This window comes from Rhinopithecus roxellana, chromosome 19 (genome assembly GCF_007565055.1).
Source record: "Rhinopithecus roxellana isolate Shanxi Qingling chromosome 19, ASM756505v1, whole genome shotgun sequence".
Taxonomy (NCBI): domain Eukaryota; kingdom Metazoa; phylum Chordata; class Mammalia; order Primates; family Cercopithecidae; genus Rhinopithecus; species Rhinopithecus roxellana.
Window position 1 is genome coordinate 18,508,254 of NC_044567.1, and position 13,211 is coordinate 18,521,464.

Below are 13,211 nucleotides of genomic sequence, written 5' to 3' on the forward strand. Positions count from 1 at the left end.
GGCTGGAAACTGGCATGGCCTTCAGAGTCCAGGACCAGACAACTTTGGATGATTCCACCTCCCCTGCCCCGCCTCCACCTGGCCTCCCCACACTCCCCCACCCCACACCCTCATGGACTCCAGAGTTTTCATTTATCTAGCAAGGTGGGGGTAGGGATGGGGAAGAATGATACCACATCCATCATTCCTTCTTCGAGCCAAACAGCCCTTCCCTGCTGGAAGTTAATCTTTGTGTTGATGCTAAGTCTCTCCCACTGTGGACAGTGGCGTGTCCACCTTGAATTCATCCAAACGGAAGTTTCCTAGAGTCTCACCCCATCCCCTCCTGCTCCAGTGGGACAGAAAAGAGATATTTCCCATCACCTTCATGCCCAAATGAAAAAGGGGGCTGGGCTGTGAAGAGAGAAAACCAGAAAGGATTTCATACTGGATCCCCCTGGGCCAGGCTTTCACTGGGTCCTCCCAGAGCAGGGGGTTGGGAGTGCAGATAGGAGGGGGCACTATGCGGGGGAGTACACGGCTGTCCCCAGGGGACAGGGGGCCCTGACAGGACATGCCAGGCATCCCAGAGAGCCAGGAGTGTCAGGCAGGTGGCTCCAGCCCCACCCTGGCCCCCCAGGCTGGCATTCCTCACTCATGAAACACAGCCATAAATCACGGCTCCCACTCAGACCCACAGGAGGACCCCCTCCCACCCACCAAAGCCCCAGGCGACAGTCCCCTGCATTGGAAACAGGTCGGCCCCAGAATGGTGGGGCTCCCCCAGTGGACTACCCACAATGCAGTGGCTCCCTAAGGAGCAGCCCAGCTCCATTTGCAAAGGGACCCTCTGCAGTTACTTCCTTCTGGACCCTGGCTGGGGAAAATGAGAGCGTGCTTCTCAGGGTGCACATGCCCTGCCCACTGTTCTCAGCACACTTCCCCTTCAGTCAGGCTCAGAGAGAGACAGGTGTGGACTGAGATCACACAGCAGTCCCAGAAAGTGAGCACCGGGCTGGTCCTGCATTCTCCGGGAAGGAGATGGACACCAGCCAGCCTGAGGGTCGAGAGTTTGGCCGTGGTGGATGTCCTGGCAGGGCTCTGCAGCCAAGCCTTCCCTAGGTGCTCAGAAAACACCCTCTTTAGCAGGCAGGAGGGTGGACAGGCAGCAGGTGGCACCTGTCCACCTAATCACCATCATTAACTGGGCAATAAAGCGGCATGGCCTGGGCCAGTCTTTGAAGGAAGGGCCTGCCAGCTGGGTCAGGTTTGCACAGGCAGCCCAGCAGCTCGGCTCCTCCACACACACTCCAGGCTGCAGCAGGTAGATGGGCCCTGCTGGGACTAGGTCTGCGGCCTCCTGCGCAGGCACCCACACCCCTTCACTGATGGCTTCCAGGAAGTTAGCAGTGAACTTTGGGTGTCTCCTACCAGCCAGACTTGTGTGGTACTGGGACTCAGCAACTTCTGCGGTAGTGAGCGTCCCATTGCTAAGATCGACGAGGCTGGAAGCAACGTGAGGACTATCTGCCTGTTTGGAGCTGTGTCCCCAGTTCCTACACAGGGCCTGGCACAGCGAACAGTGCATTAAGGAGGAATGTCTGGGAAGCATACAGGAGCTTCTTGCTCCCAGAGGGAAGCTGGACACGCTCCCCTCCAAGCCTCTTTCTGGATTGCCATACGTGGAGTGCTGCGTGACTTTGAGAAACGTCTTGACCTCTCTTGGCCAATGTCACCTTAAGCTCAGCAGAGAGGCCCAGATTTCTGAGCCGAGTGTTCCCCTGTCCCTGTCCCCTGAGGTCCTGGGAGTGTCCCTGTTTCCCTACTCCTCCTCCTGCCAGCCAGCACCAGCTCTCTATGGCAACCAGAGGACCCAGGGACAGGCGGAGCTTGTTAGGGAGCTTGTGGAGGCAGGGACAGGGCTCTCCGCACCACTCTCTGAGTTCACCTGGGCCGGGGCCCCAGCCAAAGTGCAGTTCTAGGGGTTAAGGTCCTTGGCCCCAGACTAGGCCCCTTGGGGGCGCAGGCCATGACTTCCTGTCTCCTCACAGTCTTGGAGGGGAGGCTGCTTTTTCTGAAGGAGGGAGGGAAGGGTGGAGAAAGCTAGGGAGCGCTGGGTCAGCGGTCGGATAGAACTGGGTGGGTGAAGTTCTGGTGGGGTGCCAGCCTACAGAGGGGGCCCCTGCAGCTTCCACCCCAGTTTGGCAAGGGAAGGGGAAGGGGGTGTGCAGAGGAGGAGGCGAAGAAGGGAACAGAGCAGCCTGGTTGGAAAGAGTGTGACGGGGACTCAGAAGAGTGCTCTGAAGGGTGGAAAGACCCACAGATGTGTGTACATGGAGTCACAGATCCTTGGGTACCCACAGAACCTATAGACACATGCACAGACATGGATACCTGTGTACACACAGTTACACACATTCACACACAAACACTCATGCACATAACATTACAGGCTCTCACAGCCTGAAAGACACACAGGACCACTCCCAGAAACACACGGACATACACAGCCACAGCCACTTGTACACACACAGTTGCTCAGATGCCTCTGCACCCCACGTCAGACCTGAGTGTTCTCGCTGCATGTGGATGCCCACACTTAGACACAGATTCTGGTACGGACATACCCAATAGCGCGTTACAGCTCCACAGACTTCATGCGCCCATGGTGACACGTGAGAGTGAGAACACAAACGTAAATACGTACACACTCATGCAGAGGTACACACTTACACGGACACTGACACCAGTGAAAACACACACACCCCAGCATTGCTTCTCCCACCTCCACAGCAGGAGGGATTAAGACAAGAGGTGAGAAGCCCTCCCCACCCAGCAGGACTCTGTGTTCCTCCACCCCGCCCCCCGCCAAGCTCTCAGATTGGAAACTCCCTGGATTTCCCAGGGGGTCAGCCAACCAGAACAGGCTCAGACCTCAGCCCAGCTGCCCCGCCACATGCCCTTCACAGCTCTGGGTGCTTCTCCATCAGCCACAGCCAATGAGCTGCCTGCTCTTCCCCAGGAAGCTCACCCTAATTAACCCCAGATCTCCCCACCCCTTCTTTGACGTGGGGTCTCTGGGCCTCAGGGCCTCATGGCTTTGCCCTGTTCCTCTGTGGATGTTCTTCAGGGTCTTGCACACCAGTGGAGTGAGACTTGGAAAGCAGCAGGCTCAAATCTTGGTAACTCACTTTGGAAAAGCAAGTCCAACCTGCATGAGCAGAAGCGGACAGAAGATGGCCAATCCAGATGCAGGGTTCAGGGAGGGGTCCCCCTCCTCCATCATACTGGGGCTCCCAAGGGTGGGCACATGCTGTTCCTTCTTCCTAGCATCCCTAGGTCTTTCCCCAGACTGAAGCACAGCAGACATTGGCCCCAGCCAGGGCTGTTTTCTGGCTCAAAGCAGCCCAGCCTTGGGCACAGCTCAGCAGCATACAGTGAACTGCTTCTAACCTCCAGTCATCAGAGGGACAGAGCTTCCTCTGGCCCCAGCCTGTCTAAGCACCTAGCTGCAGCTCCTCCAGGCCAGAGCCCAGCTCAGCTCCATCTGATGACCTGAAATGAGGGTACTGGAGTGTGGGACCAAAACTCCAGACAGAAGTCCTTTCCCAATACTGCAGTAGCTGGAGTTGAGGCTAGACACCAGGACAGACTTTCTGGGCCTAGGAGAGAATTCTGAAGGGCTGGCATGGTGACAGAAGGACAGGTTGGTCCTATCTAGAGACAGAGGAGAAACACCTCACAAATCCCCTTTCAGTCCAAGGTCTGTGGCAATCCCAAGGTTCCTGTTTCAACTCCCAGACTGCATGCAATGAGGAAGTCATGCTTCCCAAAGGAAAGAGGGAGCCAGAGCCAGAGCCCGCACCCATTCCTGGGGCAGAGGTGGATCCTGACTTGGAAGAGAAAGAAGTTCATCCCATCTGCCAGAAGCAGTCTCACTGTGGGAGGTGACAACTACAGTCTCTCCTGGACATCCCATCAGGGCCTCCCTGAGACCCTTGGCCCCTGAATTAATTTGCATTTTCTTGATTTTTAATGAAGTTGAAAATCTTTTCACTTGTTTCTTGGCCATTTATATTTTACCTGTGAATTGCTTGTGTCCTTTGCCGGTTTTTCTGTGAAATCATCTTATTATTTATTTAGAGGAGCTCCTTATATATTGTGAATATTAACCCTTTATCTGTTACATATGTTTCAACACTTTCTTCCAGGCTATGTTATGTCTTTTAACTTTGTTCGCGTTATATTTTGCTCTAAAGAAATTTACAATTTTTATTTAGTCAAACCTGTCAACATGTTCCTTTGTGGCTTCTGCATTTGATGTCACGCTTAAAAATGCCTTCTTTCGCTCCATAATCATAAAAATGTTTCCTACATTTTTTCTATTTGTTTGTACGATTTTCATTTTTACATTAGATTGTTAATGCATCTGGATTTTTAAATGTATAGTATGAAGAAGGATTTAACTTTATTTCTTTCCAATGGAAAGTTCACTGTCCCAACTCCATTTATTAAATTTTTTACTTGCTACTTTAAAATACTTTGCAGTACAGATGTCCTGGCTCAAGCCCATAATACCAGTGCTTTGGGAGTTTGAGACCAGCCTGGGCAACAGAGCAACACCCCATCTCTACAAAGAAAATTTTTTTGTTCAACTAGCTGAGCATGGTATAGCTGTAGTCCCAGCTACTGGGGAGGCTGAAGTGAGAGGATCGCTTGAGTCCAGGACGTGGAGGCTGCAGCGAGCTATGATCATGCCACTACACTCCAGCCTGGGCAACAAAGACAGATCCTATCTCAGAAAAATAAAGTAAAATACCCTACTATTATATACCTATTTTAAAATACCTTGTTATCATATGCCCATTTCTCACAAATATCCAAGTTTCTTCTGGACTCTATTACCTTCCATTAATTTATTTATTTCTGTATCAAAGTTGCAGTTTTAATTGTGGAAGCCTTATTGAACATTTTGAAAACTGACAGGGCAAGTTACCCGTTAGTCTTCTTTCTCAAAAAACTCTAAGCTATTCTCATAGATTTACCCTTCCCCCAAACTACAGAATCAACCTGTCATATTTGGGGGGCAACAAATCCCTTAGACTTTTGATATGAATTGCATTCAGCTTGTCTTTAGAGGAGAATTGACATCCTTACAATTCAGTCTTCTTGTTGTTGCTGTTTTAGAGACAGGATCTCAGCATGTAGCCCAGGCTGGTGTCAAAACTCCTGGGATCAGGCGATCCTCCCACCTCCTGAAGTGCTGTGATTAGCCACCATGCCCAGCCTTTTTTCTTTCTTTTTTTCTATTTTCTTTTTCTTTTTTTTTTTTTTTTTTTTTTTTTTTTTTTTAGCCTTCTACTTCAGGAACATGATATGCTTTTATATTTATTCAGGTCTTATTTTATGTTTGTCAGTAAAAATTTATTGTTTTCTTCATGTAGATTTCATGTATTTCTTTTTTTTTTTTTTTTTGAGGCGGAGTCTCGCTCTGTCGCCCGGACTGGAGTGCAGTGGCCGGATCTCAGCTCACTGCAAACTCCGCCTCCCGGGTTTGCACCATTCTCCTGCCTCAGCCTCCCGAGTAGCTGGGACTACAGGCGCCAGCCACCTCGCCCGGCTAGTTTTTGTATTTTTAGTAGAGACGGAGTTTCACCGTGTTAGCCAGGATGGTCTCGATCTCCTGACCTCGTGATCCGCCCATCTCGGCCTCCCAAAGTGCTGGGATTACAGGCTTGAGCCACCGCGCCCGGCCTCATGTATTTCTTATTAAGTTTATTCCTGGATATTTTGTATTGTTACTTTTGTGAGCTAAATCTTTTTGTCTCCTTTTTTTTTCTTTTTGAGACAGGGTCTCACTCTGTCACCCAAGCTAGAATGCAGTGGCTCACTGAAACCTCTCAGCTCACTGCAACCTCTGAATCACTGACTCAAACAATCCTCCCACCTCAGCCTTCCAAGTAGCTGGGACTACAGTCGCGTGCCACCCCACCCAGTTAATTTCTGTATTATTCGTAGAGACAGGGTGTTGACATGTTGCCCAGGCTGGTCTCGAACTCCTGAGCTTAAGAGATCCACCTGCCTCAGCCTCCCAAAGTGCTGAGATTACTGGTGTGAACCACCACGCCCAGCTATCTCCTATTTTAATTGGTTGTTTTAGTTGTATAGAAATGGTTTTGATTTTTATACACTGGTATATTCTGCTATCTTATTACATTCTCTCATTTGTTGTAATAGTCTTTTAACTGATTCTCTTCGATTTCCTAAATAAACACAACATTTGTAATTCTTGACGGTTTTGCATCTTTCCTCCTTATATTAATGCCTTATTTCTTTTTCTTATTGTACTGGTTGGGGCTTTCGGAATAATGTTCATTGATAGCAACCATGGCAGCCTTCAACTTACAATTTTTTTGGTTTTCTGTGCCCAGAGTATCCATACAGAAATACCCGTGAGTCTAGAAATAACAGTTAGCTCTGTGTATATCAGATAGAAGCAATTAGCAAACACCCAGGTCTTGATAGCTGCCCTTTCACTGTGAAACTCCATTGACTATTAGGGTTAAGGGAGCAGAGCTTTGAATGCTACTGTGAGTCCCAGAGAAAGGTGGATTGAGTCAGGGTGCCTGTCCTAACCCCAGAACACAATTCTTATACCCGAGTGGGCATGTCAGCACGTCCTCATTTCTTTCCCAGCACCACTGGCCTTGGTGAAGAGAAAGGGGCCACTTGGGGTTATGCTGAGAACTTTAGACATACAAACTTATTAAATCCTCATAACCACCCTGTGGGTGAGTATCACTCCCTTGTTAACAAATGAGGAAACTGAGGCTCAGAGTGGGGAGTATGGAAGATCACACAGCTAACCATCACTTACAAATGGGTTCCTTGCTGTCTGCCTCTGCACCCTCTTTTCTGAAATGGATATTTAGTACGGAACATTTTCTGCCTCGACTAAGAATTCTCTAAATGTTTTAGTATGCTCCACACTTGTACCAGATGACCACCACTCTCCCCTGGTCAGGGTTGAGATTACCTCTCTCCTTGGAATGAGATAGTCACTGGGGAAGAGCTGACTTGTCCATACCCTCAGGCTGGAAGCCAAATCCCAGACCTTGCTGGGCAGCAGTGCTGGTACTAGGTCCCTAGAGCCTTTAGCTCCAGGAAGAGACACAAGTGGGCTTAGAGGCCAGTGCAAGGGTCAGGGAGATGGAGGAGGGAAAGAATGACCAGGGACAAGAGACAAGGGGGTGGAGGGCAAAGAAGATGGAAAGGAAGCAGAGAGAAGGAGGTGAGGACAGGGTCTGGGGGAGCAGCAGAGAGAGCTGTCAGGGAGCAGGCACAGGCTCCAGGACTGAGTCCAGCTGGGACCAGGGAGGCTTCACCTTCAACATGGACTCTAAGGGGCCAGAGACCAGGGCAACAGCCACTCAGGTTTCTGTTTCTATCCTCCAAACCGTGAAGAGTGGCCATGGGATGAAGACACAGAACCAGGGAGTCCCCATCTCCACGCTCACAGACACCCACATGCTCACACAGGGCTAGATTGCTGACACACAGCAGAGACGTGTGCACAGACATAAGCGTCTCAACACACGGATGACACACAGGCCTGGGTCCAGGGACACAGAGACACAGACACAGGGGAAGACATGCAGACACACGCCCACCCAGGAGACAGATGTACAGACCCAGGGGGAGATGCAGACAGACTTGCCTGTATCTCCCCCTGAAGGAGAGGGAGATGGGAGTCACCGGCACATGCTCAAGTGGGTGCACACGCCCCCACCCACAAGGAGACACCCTCGAGGTGCTGCAGGAGCTGTGGAGAGACAGACAGATGACTGGCAGTTCCCAGCAAATCTGTACTAATGCATGGCCCTTGAAGGACCCAACCTGTCCATGCTGTGCCTCAGAGAACCCTGGGGGCCACCCAGCGCTGTTCCCCAGAACCTCGTGAGTGGGCTCCATGAGCATACATGTGGCGACCAGGCTCTCCTGACACACGTGCATGCTCCGACAGGCCTGTGCCCCACCTGTGGGGGGCGGGGTGGGGCGACATCCCCCTTCTGGAGTGCAGGCAGGGGCCACGGGACAACCCCCACCTCCACAAGCCACAGGCTGTGCCCGCTGGCAGGGACAGGGGAGGGGGCCCGGGCCAGCTCAGGAGGAGGGAGGGGTTGGGGGGGGCCGGGGCGCGGCTGGGGCGGGCACGGGAGCCGGTACCTGTCAAACAAGAGCCAAGGAGCAAACTAGCTTCTTAGTCACCTTTCTCTTCTCCCCGTTTTGGCAGCAGCCCCTCCGGGCAAGGGGAAGCTGATATCATAATTATTGGCTCACCTGGCAGCTGCCTCCCCTCACCTGATGTCAGCACAGACCCAGGACGGCCGAGCTGACGGACTGACAGACGGACAGAGCTCCTGTCCCCCCAGACCCGGGCCCCCACGCCGACCTGCTTCACTGAGCAGGTAAGAGGAGCCCCGGCCCAAGTCAGCCGTGGAGGCCAGCGGGGCCGGGCTGGGGCATGGGGAGGGGGTTTGCCTTTTTAACGGGGCTCAGGAGTGACTGGGAGCACCTGGGTGCTCCCCACATTCTCACTGCAGCTCAAGGGAGACTCAGAATTCGGGTGAGTGCCTGGAGGCCAAGGGGCACCCCCTCCCCGACGCCCCCCTCCAGTTCCTTTTCTAGATTGTCCAACTTTAATCCCCCTTGCTGTGGTGTAGGTCTCATTCTGGCGTGTGCTGGATTTTGTGTGTGTCTCTGTGTGTTGGAGATGTGCTCACTCACCCTGTGCTGGGGGGTAATAAGGATTCAGAAGTGCTAGTTCTGGAAAACTAGAGCTGAAAGGCAGGGGGCCATGTTCTCCGTCTAGTGGTTTTCCAAGTGAAGAAGGGAGAGCCCAGCTCTGGGAGCTGGGGGCACCAAGGTTTGTGCAGATCAAAGAATTGCTCAACATCTCCATGCAGCCTAGGCTGGGGTCTAGATGCCTGGGCCCATGCAGAGACCTGGGTTGCAGAAAGGAAGGAGATGGTGCACCTTGTGGCGAAGCAGACAGGTGGCAAACAGGTGCTGTGGCTAGGAGTTGATGCTGGTCACCTTCTATCCCCAACTCCATTTCTCTCCCGCAAGACCCCTAAGGCAGAGCCCTGGTGAGCAGAACTGGGCCAGGCAGGGAGCCCTTAGGCCTTTGGGGCCTAGAGTTGGGGGTGTGAAGAGTGAAGGCCCTTAGGGAAATGGCCGAAGCAGCAGGAAGCGCCTGCCAGCTCCCCTGACTCCTCCCCACCCACTACCTGCTCAGATAAGGTTCTGGCATTCCCCGTGGAGTCCCCCAGGCCCTCCCTAAATATCCAAAGAAGCCCGTTGGATGAAGAGTAGACTCTAACAAGTGGGTGTGTTTGCCTCTTCTCTTGGCACCTACAGGCATGGGGGATATGTTTGGATGTGCTTTGTGGCAATGCACAACTGGTCAGCGGGAAGGGACCCGGGTGGAGGGGCTCCTCTTGGGAAGTCACCCTATCCATCCCCTGCCCCTATGCCACTCATTGCCCACGTCGGGCAGGGCTGCCCCTCCTAGTTTTCCTAATCCCTGAAGGAGAAAATCTGGTCAGTTTCCTCACAGTCATGAAGTCCCTCTGGAGCCTCTCTGAAATCTTCACCGCTGCAGGGTCCAGTTCTGCTTGCCCCGTAACCTTCTTCCTCCCGCACCAGGGAACCCTAGTTCCTCGGATCCAAGGGCAGCGTTGCACTGCAGTCCTGTCCCCATCGGGCTTGGCTCAGACCCTTTTACCATCTTGCTCATTCCCTGACCACAAGACACAGGCAGTAGAAGGGCACCCTCGGTGGATGGGGGAAGGGGCAGCACCTCCTATCCTGGTCCCTTTCTCTTATGGCTCTGTGAGGGGTTCAGGGTGAGCCAGGCAGGGACAGAGCCAGGCTGAGTCCTGAAGAGGGGCAGAGGGGGTGAGGGCTGCCCCAGGTTGGGGATCCTCAGAGGCAAAGGGGCCACAGGGAGAGGCACATGTCTTCCTGGCTCCCCACCCAGCCCCGCCCGCGCTGCCTTTGCGAGCTCAGCTCCCGGCTCCAGGGCCTGCCGAGGCACGCTGCCCCCCCAGGCCCGGCGCCTCACTCCCTCCCAGAGCCAGGAACCTGTTCTCCCGGGAATGCCAGGGAGTTCTCAGAGGACTTTATTTCCCAGGGGCTCAGGGAGCCCCAGAATCCTCTGGACCAGTGGGTCCTGGGAAGCTAGAGAAAAATTAGGGGGCTTAGGACCCCTCCCTGCTCCCCAGCTTTGTCTCATCCACACACTGACACCACATTGCCTCCAACCAACAGCCGTCTCCATTGTGAAAAGGCTTCATCATGACAAGCCTTAGGAAAGTTAACGACAAGGGGGAAAGCCCGCTAGTGACATACGCCTTCTGTCATGTGCCCTCCGCTGCCTCAGGGAAAGCCTTCCTTTCCCCCGTCCCCCGGAGAGTCCCATCTGGCCTCTAAGAAAGCAACATATCACTTCTTTCCTTGGACTCTTCATCTTCTCTAGCCAGGAAGTCCTTCCTGATGTCTAACCTCCCCCTTTCAGGTTGGAGTTGACACCTGGGTTTCATGGACCAGCAGAACCCCCATTGCCTGCACAGGGCCCAGGCACATAGGCAGAGACTGTTCTAAGTCACATTGAAATGCCCTGCTTGCTTGGGCACTGGCAGGGACAGAAAGGCCCCACTCCCGCTGCCCCTCTTATTCTCTCCGACTCCACATTCTAATGAAGTTGCGGTCCACTTCTGCCTGCCTCCTCATCCGCCCATAACAGAAGGATGGAGGGGACCGAGGTCCTGCAGGTATGCCCTCCCCTCTGTCCTTCCAAATCACAGCCTGCCATCCCCGCTGTGGCTGGAAGAGGGGAGCTCAGGAAGCCAAGATTGGCTTCTGCAGCAGGAGCGATTGATAGACTTCAGAGAAAGTTCTCAGCGTTTTAGGTTGAGTTTGACTGGACTATGTGACCACAGAAGCCGGTTTCCTGAGTGGAGAGGCAACCATTGATCTGGGATGGGTGGGGCTGGGCTGGCAACATGCCCAGGAGCTGGGGAAGGATGAGATGACCTCCAGGAGCTGGGGAAAGACAAGATGACCCCTGGGAGAGGGCCTCCCAAAAGCACCAACCACATGGTTCCAGAATACATTGGGTCTTTCCACCTTATTCATCTCCATCCCCTGCCCCTCCCTGCCTCTCTGTGCCCAACTCCAACCTCATCCCTCACCTTTCCACCTGTTTCTGTCTCTTTCCCCATCACAACCTACCTCCATTCCCATCTTCAATCCCAGCCCAGCCCCTTCCTACTCATCCTCATCCCCAAACTTGCCTCCATCACCACCACCCCATCCTGCTCCTTCCTCCTTACCTCACCTCGTCACTCCCACCTCCAACCACACTCCTATCCCCATCTCCCCCTCCTACTCCATTCCTCAAGATGTATCTCCCCTTATGTCACAGGTTCCCTTGGAGTCCAACACCTCTCACCAGCATCCCCGCCAGGTTCTGGGGTGTCCTCCAGGTTCTCTGAGCGTTGAGGAAAAGCCCAGAGCCATGCAAATGGACAAAACAGGCAGGATGAGATCATCCCTGGAGCAACCCTTAGCTTTCTCATCCTATCTGGGCCGTAAAGGCTGGATGCTCGCCAAACAGTAAAAATGAGTTCAGATGCAACAAGACAAGTGGAGACCTAGTGTTCAGACAGACCCCCACACTGCGGGCGTGTGGCAGTGAAGGGAGGATGGAGAGACACTATCAGAGAGCCCCAAAGTGGGGCCGGGGCAGCCTTTCTCAGGGGGCTGGGAACGTAATTGATCCTATTAGGCATGGAAGGCCAAGGAAGGGGGGCATGGAAGCAGGAGCAGGGATTTTTAGGGTTGATTAGTAGTGCACATCCCCGGGTCTCTACCCTACCTGTGGCCCTTGCTTAGTCAGCTCAGATTAATGGGGCCAGGGAGAGAATTCGCTGAATCGTGATCTCTTGAGGAACTTGACTGAAGAGCCAGCCTGTGAGTCATGGGGAAAAGGGAACCTGTGCTCTCAAAGCTACTCTAGAAGCTTCCAGGGGTAGGCACCCCTCAAGACCCTCCCATCCCCTTCCAGGATGCAACAGAGAGCCCACTGCAAGGTCTGAATCTCGCCCTCCACCCCATGCTCACAGGAGGATGCACGGTCAGTCAGTTCCAAATCCTGCCCTCGTACACTCTCTGGGGCCCTCAGGGCTCCCCCCACTGCCTCTGACAAACTACAGCACAGACACACACACACAGACACACACACACACAGACACACACACACAGACACACACACACAGACACACACACAGACACACAGACACAGAGACACACACACACACACACAGACACAGAGACACACACAGACACACACACACACAGACACACACACAGACACACACACAGAGATACACACATGCACACACACATACGTATATACATACAGACACACACAGACACACACAGAGACACACCCTGACACACACACAGAGATACACACATGCACACACACATACATATATACATACAGAGAGACACACACAGAGACACACACACATAGACACACAAGCACGCACACACACACAGATAATGAGAATGGGGTGCATCCCTGGAACCAGATTGCCTGGAGACAGTTGGAGGCCCCACCTACACTTGTAAATTCCATAGCCATGTCCCAGACTGCACCAGCCCATCAGTCTCGGAAGGCATAGGATGTACATGAGGAAGGACACACACACACACACACACATACGCTGCTGTGATCAGAAAACCCAATTATCAGACTCTGCACTTAGCACCCCTCCTCCACGCAGGCCCAGAGCGACCACAGCAGTCCTCACTGTCAGTGGGGGCAGTGTCCCCGGCTTCCTCTGGAGAGGGTTCCTGGAGCCTACACTGGGCACCAAGAGCGTGTAGATTGATAGAGGTGGCTCTGCTTCTCTGTGCCTTCCCATGAGCATGTCCAATCTGCCTGAAGTGGGAAGGGTTTTGGAGAAAAAATTATTTGGAGTGGCAATGCCAAACCCAGGATGCTCTGAGGGTGGTCAAGGAAGAAAGATGGCAGCTGGAGCCAAGGAGCTGGATGGGCTCAGGTAAACACCCTCAGAGCCTGCCCCTTCTTCAGGGACATGATTAGGTGCTCAGAGTTGCTTCCCATAGCCCCGGAGCCTGGAGGAAGGAGCAGTGCACAG

At 53.2% G+C, this 13,211-nt stretch overlaps 1 protein-coding gene across 6 annotated transcripts in view; it reads left to right on the top strand.

Moving 5' to 3' along the window:
• Positions 1-8,233: 8,233 nt before the first annotated feature.
• The window catches only part of FOXN1 (forkhead box N1), a 31,708-nt gene continuing 26,730 nt past the window's right edge, over positions 8,234-13,211 (top strand). For 3 of the 6 annotated variants that reach the window (XM_030923646.1, XM_030923651.1, XM_010372324.2), the window contains exon 1: positions 8,234-8,447. The gene's annotated coding sequence lies outside the window, so the exon portion shown is untranslated. The remainder of the gene's footprint in view (positions 8,448-13,211) is intronic. The other 3 variants (XM_030923647.1, XM_010372323.2, XM_030923648.1) reach the window with 2 other exon arrangements.